General features: G+C 40.3%; 1 protein-coding gene across 16 annotated transcripts in view; it reads left to right on the top strand.

The window, feature by feature from the left end:
- Positions 1-13,782, top strand: part of OTOS (otospiralin) — a 455,029-nt gene that overhangs the window by 301,423 nt on the left and 139,824 nt on the right. For 14 of the 16 annotated variants that reach the window (XR_014696049.1, XR_014696051.1, XR_014696052.1 and 11 more), the window contains one exon: positions 11,985-12,174. The exons of 1 other annotated variant lie outside the window; for it this stretch is intronic. The gene's annotated coding sequence lies outside the window, so the exon portion shown is untranslated. Of the gene's footprint in view, positions 1-10,451; positions 10,614-11,984; positions 12,175-13,782 lie in introns of those variants that run through there. One more of the 16 variants, XR_014696059.1, reaches the window with a different exon arrangement.

Raw genomic sequence — 13,782 nt, 5'->3', positions numbered from 1 at the left:
CTTTGTAGGAGTTGCAGGTCGGGCTTAAAAATCAAAATGCAATTATTTAAGGTCATTTTGCACATGCCAAAAATGCTTTTAGAAGGTCTTTTTGTTCTCTCTGTTGGTACTTATCCATCATGTATTGTCTGAAGTTCTGATATGACTTCCAAAAGTTGAAACAAATATAACCCCCATATCCAGCCAGTGGCATTATGAAGTTGTCTCTGACACTTTTATAAACATGCATGATTCTAATTTTCAGTAAGCATCAGATCTGTCACCTCAGATGTTATCTACATCTTCAGTCAAGAGCACTTCAAGTCTACTTCAACAGCAGTTGCTTTATGCTGATTAATATTTACTTGCATGGTCTTGTCAGTTACTACTTGAAACACAGAAGGCACCAAAACACTTCAATTTCTGTAATCATAGACGATAATACACTGTTTTGAAGTTATTGCAGCAATTTTATGGGAAAAAATTATCACAATTTCCATGAATCAGGCAGTGACCTTATATGTGCCTTTCTGACAGTGTTTGCAAATTATAAGAATGCTGTTTAAATAAGAGAATTGTGGGCTTTTCCCTACAATATGGCTTTCAGTCTTAGAGGCTTGACTCAGTGGTTTGCAACAAATACATGTACCTTTCAATCTTTTAGAGAGTAAAAAAAAAAAAAAAAATGATTTTAAGCCTGGATCTTGAATGTAGTAAGGTATAGCACAGACAATAGGATCGTGCAGCACAAAGGTGAAGGCTTATGCAACTCACAGCTCTACATGAATTTCTGTTTTAGCAAACACCTTTCTTATTCCCTTGATGTTCAAGCCAATTCTCTTTTGCGTGTCCATGTGGAATGGATTGACTGAAAATTTTCCACAGATTAACTGTTCTTCATATATTGTCAAATATAAACGAAAACAGAAGCTTTGCATCCTCACTGCTGGAATATGTTGCACTCTTTCGCCATTGCTTCCAGTTATTTAATGACTTGAGATATCTGGTGTGTGTTTTCTGTGTGAACCTGGGACTCCTTGTGTTAGACCTTCTAACTGCAAATTGAGTTTGACCTAGCATTTTACAGGGTCTGTTTCTGATGGTCTTTCTCTCCCCATTCCTACCAAATAAGCTACTTTTTCTTGGTAAAATCAGAATTTTATGACCTCTGCCCAATAGTGTGTGATGTTTTAGTGACTAGCCCTGTTCAGCTGATACTTTTGAATTACAAAGTGGCATATTCAATGGGAGTAACAGCCTGAATGGAAGAGCAGTCTTCTTGGTGCAAAGGAAGCATTGGGTGGTAAGAATCAGGCTGAGGAAAGACAGCATTTGTTCGTTTTTTTTTTTTTTTGGCACTAAGCTAGGAATGAAAACAGCTGAGAACTACAGACGGTTTTCTTTCCTATTGTCCCCAGGAGTGTAGCCTGTGGGACTGGAGGAATGAAAATTACCCTCTCATGCTTCAGATGCGTTGGATACCAAGGGATGCTTGAATCAAGTTCTAATCAACAGCCAGTTCTCCATGTGTAGTTAGACGAGACGAAAAAACGTGAATGCAAAACAATTATGGAAGTCAGTCTCTGGCACGCTAATTACTGTAGGAGGGAAGTCAAAGAACAGCCTGCTCCTTTGAGGCATTACAAGATGGAGTCGTCAAGGTATACTGACTCCTGGCCTCATTTTTTTGTGTACTAATATGAGCAGGTGGCAATGAATGTGAGTCATGTGTGTACTTTCAGTTCCAGAAACCTGGAAGGCTTATGTCACCCTTTCTTTTACAATAAACATTCAACCTTCCCTGTTGAGTATCTTTTTGTTCTTTTCATCCTTTCTCTGCCCTTGCTTGAATATATATCTGTCAAGTTAGACCCCATCTGTATGTTTGTAATTGTCTAATAAAGCTTTGCATGATTAAAATTGAAGTGGTCAGGCTGAGACATGACTGCCTGCCTATACCCTTGCAATTTTTATGCAACTGGGCACAAACTGAGTACTTGAGGTGTCTGAGTTGGCTGTTTGTAGGTCCAACCATGTGACTTACCATCTAAACGGTTTTAATAAACGTTGCTGATTTATGTTGGAAAAAAAGCAATTCTAGAGTAAGCTGAAAACTGGACCCTAATTATGTTTTGTTTTAAAGTTCCTAATTGGTGGTTTGAGCTGTGTGAAGTAACGTTTTATTAAAAATAGCTAGTTTATTTTGAATCACTTGTGCTGTGTTGTACAGTAGCCTTTGGAAAAAACAACATGCAGGGCAGTAGGACCACACGATTATCCTGAGTGGTTTTATTGAAGTAGAGGAAACTATCCACACATGCACAAATGTTAAATCCTCCATGTTCTGTGACGTAGTAAATCTTATCTGGAATTGTCTGGGTCTCACAGGTTCTTGTGTGTCTTCAACAGGAGCTTCCTATTAGTTCTGGTGTTGGTATGTCAGGCTTTTATACTGCTCCACATGAACTTTTGAGCATATGCAGTTGAAATTGCAGTGGGCTTTTAATTATCTAAAAGTAGCGGGACCATACTGTCTCTGGAGTATGGTAAGCGTATGGTTCTGCAGCACATTTGTTGCTTCTTCAAATAGGAGCTTGTCAGGTATGCTGCTGAGTTGTTTCCCTGAAAATGAGTTCAGCAGCATTAGACAAAGTGCGAGAAAATATATGCAATTAATGTTATACATAACAAGAAATAAAAACAACAAGAGAAATGGCAGAAGGAAAAACAGAGGCCAACAGCAACTTGTCCAAGTCAATGAAGAGAAAATTGTAAGATTCCATCGTATTTGGCTTTTAACTATTTAAGGTCTTCCAGCCTGCAATACGTGTCACAAAGAAACTTGCCAGAAGTACTCACCTGAAAGACAGGCACAAACTGAGTCATGTTTAAGCTTCTGAAAATGAAGACGAAGGGTTGTAATGGATTTATTTGGACAATACTATTAAAAGATGGCAGAATCAGCAATCCAAGTGGTTTAAATATACATCAGGGCAACTTTGCAGGCTCAGAAGTCACTGCACCTTTACAAGCTGGTCAGTATAGTCTGTTCAAGTAAGCAAGCTGGTGACTGTTCACTGGAATTTCTCTCTTACGATTTTGCTGGAAAGTCCCTTAAAAAATTACCTGTTAAACATGTGTGACATAAATGCTTGTTTTTTTTCTTGTGGTCCTTACAAGAGGATACTCTTCACTTATCTGTGCTAAACCCTAGCAGACACTGCTGTGTTCTTAACAAGACAGCATAGCAAAAAAAATAAATAAATTAATTAAAAAAAAATAAACAATACATGCCAAGACATAATTCTTTATTTCATAAAAAGCAGCATAAAGCGAATGAGGGGTCTGGTGCATATTAGGAAAAGGGTCGCAATATTAATTGTTCTGAAGCTGACCCGCACTAGGACACAAATCAAAGTTAATGAGCTGAGCATACATTAAAAGGACGATATATAACATGTCTGCTTTAATGCCATCTCCTCTCTGCTTTTGACTGCACCTTCAGATAACATAGAAATGATGAATGAGACTCTTAGATTAAAAGCCATGCAGGCTATCATTAACTGAATTCAAATCAGAAAGACTAGCAGCACTTGTCATAGAAATGGACTTAGGGCAAATATGACAGCCCTCAGCAAAGCATTTCAATTTACCAACGGAAAGTTTATTTTAATAAATACTTATTAAAACAAGATATATTCTCTCTCTTCTTCCCCCCTGGCTGCCAGTCTGGAAGACATCAATTAATGTATCTGTCTGGCTATATGCTTGGTGGCTGAGTTTTAAGCTTTTTTAAAGAAAGTAAATAATAGAACCTACTTGCTAAAGCAAGAAGGAAGCAAAAGAAAGCTATAAATGCTTTCTTAGTTGTTTTTGTTTGTTTGTTTGTTTTGTTTTTAAGCTGGAATTTTGCAGCCATGAGGGTGAGTGGCACTACATAAAAGAAATTTCATACAAGTGATTCCAGGGCCTGTATTTTTTGTCAAGATTGGAAACATGAAGATGCTCTCTACTTCTTGTGCTGCTTTCATTTAGTACAAGAGAGGCAGAAATAACTGGAGACTGCCGTTCACTTGGTGATGGTTAACTCCCAAGGGGATGGAGCTGCTATGATGTGGAAAAATAAAAACAGGATTTGGAGCACCTGTCCTATGAAGACAGACTGAGAGAGGTAGAGTTATTCAGCCTGGAGAAGAGAAGGCTCCAGGGAGGCCTCACAGCAGCCTTCTTATACCTGAAAGGGGCTACAGGAGAGCTGCGGAGGGACTCTGTCAGGGAGTGCAATGATAGGACAAGGGGAAGTGGCCTTAAGCTAAAAGGGGTAGGTTTAGATATTACCAAGAAATTCTTCACTCAGAGACAGTGAGGCCCTGGCCCAGGCTGCCCAGAGCAGCTGTGGCTGCCCCATCCCTGGCAGTGCCCAAGCCAGGCTGGATGGGGCTGGGGGCAGCCTGGGCTGGGGGCAGGGGGCCCTGCTCAGGGTAGGGAGCTAGAACCAGGTGGTCATTGAGATCCCTTCCAGCCCAAAGTGTTCTGTGATTTCTGTGATTTATCCTCTGGAATTTACAGCCTAAATGAATGCAAAACACAAGAGAGGCTGATAAAGTCTGTGAGTTGTTTTGTTTTGATGGTCTTCCCATGCAGAAGTGAGTCATGTTTTCAAAGAAAAAAAAAAAAAAGATATTTTTTTATTTTTAACTTTCTGACTTTAAAAACTCTTCAGAGATCTTTGGGTTCTCAATACCCCAGGAAGTCCAGGGGACTTTATGCAGAGGCTTCTGCCTGTGAATGCCACGTAAATTATGTATTGCAGTCTGAGAGCCTTTATTAAACTTGAGATGGAGATCTAAAATCAGGATGTGCTGGCTCCTTGAATGTTTTAGATCGTTGTGTTTCTTTCTGAGGGCAAACATTACATGGCTAGATTGATCCCTGTCTTCTCCAGCTGTCAGCAGCATTACCATAGGCCATTTGGAGGGAGGTGCCTTGAAGGAAGGCCTTGCCAGGGAGCTGTGGAGCCAAACAGCTAATCCATTCGTGTTGCTCTCTTCGAGGCACGTTCTGTACACAACAGAAGGCAATGCTACAGCAGCAAGAAAACAGCTGTAACCAGGATCTGCTACTGCCAGCATCTACAGACTGCTGAGGGGCCGCTGAGTTGAACGAGACTTCGTGGCATGAATGAGTGAGAGCTCTGCATCCTTACCCTGCTGGAGCAGCATCTGACCTGAGATGAGCTGTTGCCAACCAGTCGAGAAAAGGGCCTTATGTGGAGTGTTAGTAGAGGAGGACGGGGAACTTCATGAGTTTGGTTTGAGGGTGTTTAGGGCCTGACCTCGCCCTCTGATATCCCAGTGCTTTGGTGCTAACCACTCAGAGGAGCTAAGGGCATCAGGCTTAGTCATTACCACTGAAAAATGTCAAAGGCATTCTCTTTTTTTTGCCTATCTTTAGTCTTTCTTACATCAAATGGCTTTCATGAAGTATTGCACATGGAACAGTCAGTTGGTACCAAGTCTATCAAGTCTCAGAGACTTCCATTGTATATTGTAAAGTGAGCCTGGATGCAGTCAGATGCATGCCTGTGTTGATTTTTAATAGAAAGAAAGGTATAAGGGAATTGTTCTTGGCATTTCCAGCATTATAATATGAAAGCACAGGAAGGATCTTGGTATTTAAACACAGCTGTGTACAGGCATAGTGCCCTTTGCTGCACACTATTAAGTGAGGATTAAAGGAGATGTAAGGCTGGCAGCGATGAGAGATTTCAGAGGAGCTTTATGGTTTTCCTGCTCACCTTGTCAGTAAAAATAACCAAGACTTTCTAGGGCTTACTGGTGTTGGCTGTTACCAGGGAGACTGAGGTTCAAGTTATTTTTAGGGAACAAAAAAAAGGGTGTTTGTGGACGTATGTCAAACCTTTTTCCTCTAAAGCAACCATTATGCGTAGGGCAGAAGTGTCTGTGCTGTAAGAAGCAGGAATGTCAAGAATCAGACCAAAGGTCACTGGGAGCACAGCTCTTCCACCAGTGGGGAAGCTGAGTAGTAAAAAGTCGCTCTTGATGAAGTGCCTTAGAAGACTGCAATTACTGATGTCTGAGGAAAAGAAGTGCTTAACAAAAGGGAAACTTGAAAGATGACTTTTGCTCTGCAGATGATACTGAATAACACGCAGTGGACTAAAAGCAACAGGGAGGCTGAGTCATGTCTTAGTGTGGCCTACAGGATCTATGTGAGGTTTAGGCTTCTTGGGGCACTTGGTAAGATTAAAGCTTCTTGAGCTGGATTTTTAGCATCTCCCCTGTTCATACCCAGAGTATATGGCAAGCAGTGTCCCCATCTGCTGTCCTCTTTAGCTTGTGTATTACCTCCTTTGTGACTGAGCCAGGCGTTACGTGTGTCCTGGTCTTCTGGGATGCAGGTTTTGCTGACAGATGCCTAGCATCGTGCTGAAGAGATGAAGAATAACGTCAATGTCGTGCAGCTTTCAACTCAATGGGTTTGAAGGGATGTGTTTCACTATCAGGTACACGATATCCTGTCCAGTTTGTGCCATGCTTTCAGTTTATACCAGGTGTTCTCCTGTCCCATCGCAGCAGTGTGGTTTGGGGCTGGTTGAGAGGAGCAGGCACACATTGCCATCTGATTTATTATTTCTTAGTTTTAATCTGTCTCCTTAAAGTGACCAATGTCTAGTGTTGCCATTTGCAAGCTTGTGAAGTGTAGCAATCCTAGTAAGACTGTACGTGTAGTAAGAAGAGTTTCTGAGGCTAATACCCAATTGATTTTCAGTTAGCACTCATGAGTGTATTTTTTGGAAATCTGTGCAGGGAATGATCAAGAAGTGCATCTGTTTTCGAAAACGGCAATATAAATCTCAAAGAAACTATTTACATTTTAATAGGCCTTCTCTGAAAGTTCCAGGGTTCTGATTCTTCTGATTAGGAAAATGATCTCTGGACCCACATTTTGTATTTGGTACCGTAACAGTCCTAATGAAATTATTTCTATTAATGTGGATGCACGTAACGGGTAATTACAGAGGAATTCCATTGTAATTCAGCAATGAATTGTCATTGCATCCCTTTAAAGTCTGGGATTTCACCAACAAGCACTGGAATGTTATCTAAAATAGTTCTCAGAAGATCAGACTGAAAAGTATCAGCCGCTTAATCAGGAGAAGCTCTTTTTTGTTTTCAGCTTCTTTGCCAATACAACTTGCTTAAAGGCCGCCTGATAGAGAGCTAGACTTCCAACCAAGTAGTTGCGTTCTATTTAAAATTGAGGCTCCTTGGTGACCTGGATATTTTTAAATACTCACTCGTTGGTGTCTATTAATCAGCATTACAATACTTGAGTCTTTTCAGTGTGCAAAGAGGTTTGTGTTGTCTTTGATCTTTAGGAGGGCTGAGAGTCTCCATGAGCTGGGTGTCCCCTATGTGAAAGGACTCCAGCCTGGGACTTGCTCTAGAACAGCTGACAGCATTGCCTAATGATGTTGCCAGATGCTTCCCATGGTAAGGTCTGTAATGTCCATGACCTTTTTTTCACGCCTTTGACCATCAAGAGAGTGAATTTTTCAGTGTAAGGCCCTTGCTGAAGACTTACTGTTGGGAGGTGGGTGGGGTGTATTTTGTTTGTGTTTTGATGCACAGAGAAGGAAAAGCTCCACTGTTGTCACGAATGAAGCTGGGACGTAATGCATTCATCCCTCTTAAAATTCTGGTGACTTTTCCTTTGATGTGGTCTGACGCTCTGACTCTTTGAGGCAGGAAATTGAAATCTGTTACAGATTAACCATCAGGGCAGAGATGTGCCTTTTGATTTCCTCCTGAAATTTGAATTAAACCTTTCCCTGTTTGGTTTGGTTTGTTTTTTTAATCAGTGTGGCTTGTGATTTGCTAACCAGGCAACAGGGTTTTTTGTTAGCCTCTGTTTGCCCCTCCTCCAAAAACCGCTGCACAAACAGGGAGGTACACAGAAGTTGATCATCTGTGATTTCCCTTTCATCTTTTCTTTGCAGTAAACTTGAGTAATTCCCATGAAGAACTTCCTCCTGCGACCTTGCAAAGATAAACCTAGTCTCTGTTTCCTAACATGATTAGCTTTCTCCTCTAATCCAGTTCTTCGGCATCTTCATGGGCTTAATGTTTGGCACCCTTTCTCTGGAAAATTTTAAATGGCTCTCATCAATAGTTTTATATATATATATATCCACATACGCACATATATGTACACATATATATATATACATATGTATGACAAATTTATAGCTTAACCTGAAATTTTCAAACATGCTTAAGGAATGCGAGGCTTCTCATCTTCAATGAGAAACCTTCTGGAGGTTTTCAAAATGTCAGGCTAGATTATTAGGAAATTATTAGGAAATGCCAAAACAAATTGCGTGTCAAAGAAAAGGCCAGATGAGAGATCTGTGAAACCTCTTAATAAAGTCCAGTGGCTCAAAGAATTTTTATATGGTTAGTGTTAAAATTAAGATTGCCAGTTTGGCAGTTAGTCACCAGTGGGCAGTTGTTTATCACAACATCACATAAAATTTTGTTGACAGATCATCACAGTTGCCTCTTTCTATTTAAGAAATTCATGCCTGGAGCATCTGATGTGAAGTGTATTGGAAAAGATATGTGCGGTGCATCTGTCTCTACTAAGACAGTTACTAGTCCATGCTGTCAATCTAACCACTTGCAGAAGCCCTAAAAAAAAAAAAGTAGAGAAACATTTATAGTTGTGAGATGTTCAAATACTTCATTTTTGAGAAGCGAATGCTTAAGCAGTTATTTTATTTATTTTATAAAGGCAGAGAATCAGAATAGGCACAATAAATGTTTAATCATTTGTTTTATTTATTCACTACAGTTCATGAGGAAACTAAAAAACATATTAATTACTTTTGTCTCTATGTTGTGCACATTTCCATCTTATGGGAAAAGAGCAGAAGCCAGAAGTTTCCCTACAGAACTTATTTCAAATGAACAGAAGAACTCCTTCCAACCTCAGTGGGCTCTGGGCCCTGCCCTGGGAGATTTTATGGGCTACCCACAGTCGCTCCCGCGGTCAGTGGATGAGCCAGAGGGCAACCCAGTCCTAATGCCTCTGCCTGCTGTGCCATTTTTGCAGCCACTCTTAGAATTGTCTTGACCTAAATGTTGTTGGAGAGATGCAGACTAATTTGAGTGCTGCTGCTAGGACTGAAGTTACTCCAGGTGTCATGCCAGTGTAAGAGGTGACACAGTTTGGATGGGCATCTCAGTGCAGTGCAGTAGAGCGTGATGCCAAAGCCACTGAGTTAATGTCAGTCCTGCCAGCCTACGCTTGCCATTTGGGGCAGTATAGGCATTGGTAGACTGAGAACCCCTCACCCTGATGTCATGTGTACTGCTCCTTGTACATCCTCCAGGAAAAGAGACGGGCCTCAGATATGAGGCATACGGCAAATGCAAATGAAGTGAAACAACATTATTCCTATCTATGTATTCAACTTACATAATTTTGAACAAAGGAATAACATTTGTCCCTGAGGTGTTGGATGTACTGGTAATTAGCTGTGGTTGTCTTATTACTGCAGTAAATAGCACCATCTAGAGCTCAGGATGGTTTGTAAGTCATCTTTCTAGATTGTGCATGGTAGAGTGGCTTGAATGTCAGCTGTAAAATGGACATGCACTGGCTGTAAAGTAGTATTGTTTTGTATTTATATTATTGTAGGCACATATATGTGTGTGTATGTGTATACATGTATATATATTTACATAAAATGAGGGAAATATTATATGTGCCACCCCCACCTCCACCCCCCCCGGTAGCAGAAAGCTTAAATGAAGAATGTATTCATGTTTACAAACACAAAGCCTATAGATACTTGCTTTGCATTTCCAAAGTCCTTTGGAACTGTGGTTGTCAGCTGGTGTTAACGCAGCAAGTAGTGTTTTTCCTATGCAACAGGCTTTTGCAAGTATTTGTGCCAAAAATAGAGCAATTTACTATGTGGTATATTGCACTGCATAGAAGATTCTGTCACCTATGCAGCTTTAAAATATCTCCTGAATTTGACTGTGTAAAATTAGTTGTAGCTATTTTCCTTATAGTGAAGGTGGGTGACTTTAGGAGAGATCAGAGCTGCTGTTTCAAGCAAAGCCTGCGTGCTTGATAGGGCCTTCTGTGCCTGTCACGTAATGGGAATGTTTTGGCCGGGGCTTATAATCTTCTTGATTAAAACTGTTTTGGATTTCTCGATTCGATCCAAATCTCTGAAAGGAGTCTGTTGCTCAATAGATAAACAAATAAATTTGGAGACAAAATCAAATTAAGTAGACCAACATCAACCCTGAGGTAACTGTAATAACAATTCTGGATTTTTTTTTAAATGGTCTCTAGTCTTCTTTAGTTACAGTGATCTCTGTTAGTTTGTTTTCTTTTAATTTAAATGTTTTTCTTATGTATGCGGTTGGGACTGCTTGACCTCCAAGCAGGCTCTGTTCAGGCCTGTTGTAAGAAGGTGTTCCAGATCCTCAGTATACAGCCAACTCTGAGCTGACTTCATTTCAGCTACACTGATGTGCGGGGACATGAAGGTGTCTTACCAAGGCAGGAAGGCCGTCAGATGCTCTTGGAAGGTGATGAAAGTTATATTGCCCAGTCTGAGTGTGTTCAGAGGTCTGAAGCAATTGCAATCACAGAATGCACAGAGTGGGTATGATTCTCCTCCAGCTGTTGTCAGGCTCATTCAGCTTGCATGCTTATGCCCATGAATGTATCAAATCTGAGGCAGAGACGCAGTGCAGGCTGATTAAACTAGCAATTGAAACACTTCTTAATCTGTGTGAATTTGTATTTTAACTTGAGAAGAATTTTTAAGCTTTAAATATTTTTTCCAATGAAGTAGCTGCTTTGCAGATGCTTTTTTCCCTCAAATTTTTGTTGAGCTATTTGTACTGGTAAATATTAAAGTCTGATTGTATTAGTAAAATTACAGTCATTAATTGAAATTGCATGCAGTCTTTACTATACTTACATAAACAGTGCTCATATACCACGTTTGTAGTATGGATGCATCTAATGCAGATGATGTTGCTATTTGAGTGCTTTTGGTGGGGGGGGGGGGGAGAGGAGGGGGGGCACGTGGCTGTTATTGCACTTGAATGGGATGCCTTTGGTTATTTTCTCTGAAGCTCCGGCTTTTGAAGAAATAATGCTTGGTCAATTTTCCATAAAATTCTAGCTGGCCATGGCAGCCTTCTGTTTCAATCAGTGGCACAACTGGGGCTTAGTTAAGATGCTAAGTGAAATTTTTCATTTTGATTTGTCTATAATTTTATTTCAATGAATTGTGTTTTAAAAAGTTCTGCCTTTCAATGTGAATAATCAGTTTTATGGTTTTACTTTCCTGTTAAGGCACCAGTTTACCACTTCTGTACTATGCAGTATATTTTTTATTTCTATATTTCTGCATAAACCATAGGAATTAGTGGCACAGTAATAAGTACTGGCTTTCCAGTCACTCTGCAAATAACGATTTTTTCTTGCATGACTTGATAGAAGAGTATTGGTGTTTAAGTTTTTGGAATCTGCCACACGTTAGACACCAACTATTCAAGAAACATGTTCCCATCCAAACAGTGCTCTGAGTACAGTGCCAGAACTGCCATGGGTTCACTCCTCATTACAGTTGCCTCTAATTTCCCTGTGTTGCAGAATCACAGAGCTGGAAGAAAACTTGTTCAGTCTTCTGTAAGATGCCTGTGTTCATATAAACCTTTGCCCAATATTCGGAGGTGAGGAGCTGTAAAGCTGAGGTATTAGCTTGAATGTAAGGTCTCCACTTCTAACCTGCTCTTAAGAACTTCCATTCCTGGAAGCTCTACAGCCCCTTCAAGCAATTTATTAAAGAAACTACACATTCATTTAAAGAGAGCCACTACTTACTTTAGACTCTTAAACTTAGAAGCCAAGTTGTTCCTAAGTACCATGCTTCTTCCTTTTTCTAGGGAAAAAACATGCCCTGGCCCTGGTCCTGCAGTAAGTACTACCTTGACTGACCTCGGAGCTGCACGGTTCCAGGATTTTCAAGGACGCGGTCATTCTCATAAAAGGAAGCTATTATGTGTCCTTTTAGTGGAGATCAGCAGCTTGACTGTTCTCAAAGTGCATCATCTGGCTGGTGGTTGCTGCCTTTAGGTGAGTTAATTTTCACCTGTTTGCTTAAACAAACAAACCAACCAACCTTTTCTAATCCTGGTATCTAATCTTGTCTAACAAGCACTGTGTAATATTAGGAAAGAAATACAGCCTAAAGTTTCGTGTGTTTGATAGCAATGTTGCCTTAGGTCACTAGCTTCTTTACTCATGGATAAAACATGAATCTGATGTAAGTGTATAGGTCTCCATGGATCGATGGTAATCTGAGTGACTGAAGCCCAGCTCCTCTGGAATCACACCATTACATACCAGGGTGGCATGACCCTCCAGGAAAGCTCCCTTGTTCACTTTTGGAGAAAAGCAGAGAACAGATTTCACCAACTCCCCTTTCTGGAATGAACTTATGCTCCTAAATGTGTGTCAGTGCTGCTCTGCACGTCAGTCTGAGTTTAAGTTGTCTTCTTTGAGCTGTCTGTCAGGAGTGGTTTGATATTAGGAGATTTGACATAGAGAAGCTGAGTTGTTGGCTCAAATGAAAGAATTACAATGCTTGGTTCATTAACAACATAAATAGCAGAGATAATTGGATACAGTAGAGTAAGGCTCAGAGTATTGCAAAGACTCATCAGAAACACCTGACAATATGTTTCAGGGTAGGTTATAGAGTCAGGGACAGCTGAAGGAGTGTGGTGATGAAGCTAGAACAGAGGTCTGTAATGTCACAGTTGCTGTGGAAGTGAATGATAAGATTATATGCCATTTCTTGTAGTGCAGGAACTAGGAGATGTCACTGATGTAATAACATGAGCATGTTTGAAACAAACCAGAAAGAGGTTTTTTTTCAAACATCTCCTAATAATCATAGAATGTTGCCAGAGGCTATTGTGGAGGCTGGAAATGGATTTAGAAAAGTAACTGACAAGTTCAGGGATGAGAGTTTCTATCAGTGACAAGAAGCCTGAGGGTCCAGATACAGCTTCTAGAAATCCTTCAGCCACTGATTCCTGGACTGTGTAGCAGAGAAATAAACATTCTATAGTTTTGCTTAAGGAACGAGTAAGTAAAAAATTATTAGCCACTGAAAGTAAAAGTATATGAGGTCAAATAAATCTATAGTCAGATCCTGAGCATCTGTTCTTATGTTTGCTGCATCCTTTGTATTCTTGCACTGGGCTTTTAGCAGAGCAAAACCTAACTAGCTATATTTATTTCTGTTTGTTTTGAATTTCCAGTGGTTGGTTGTAAACTAGTGCCTGTAACATAACTTAGGTTATCCTATTAAACGTATTTACAATGGTTTCATATGTACTCTGTGGTATTTGTTACTTTGTATTGCCTCTTAAAAGCTGACTGAGTATAGGAGAGTGGGCATCACTGTTCTATCAAATACTGTGGCTGCCATGTTCTTGTTCTGGATTATTACCCACTGGAAGGGATTATTGTGCTTTACCATGGAAGAGCACTGGCTTGGAGCATGGTGGGCTCCTCCCGTTTGTATTACAGGCTATTCCTGCAACAGATGTAATAGAAATGCATAGAATGCTTGCAGAAATACTGTCTTTTCACTGCTTGCACAAACTAATTTATGCATTCCTTGTGTTTCCTCACCAAGGAGACAGGGTTTACTACAAGTGATTGCAGACCTGC

The sequence above is a fragment of the Aythya ferina genome (genome assembly GCF_964211825.1).
Source record: "Aythya ferina genome assembly, chromosome: 9".
In the NCBI taxonomy this organism is placed as follows: domain Eukaryota; kingdom Metazoa; phylum Chordata; class Aves; order Anseriformes; family Anatidae; genus Aythya; species Aythya ferina.
The sequence above is the reverse complement of the archived record's forward strand: the minus strand, read 5'-3'. Positions and strand labels throughout refer to the sequence as shown.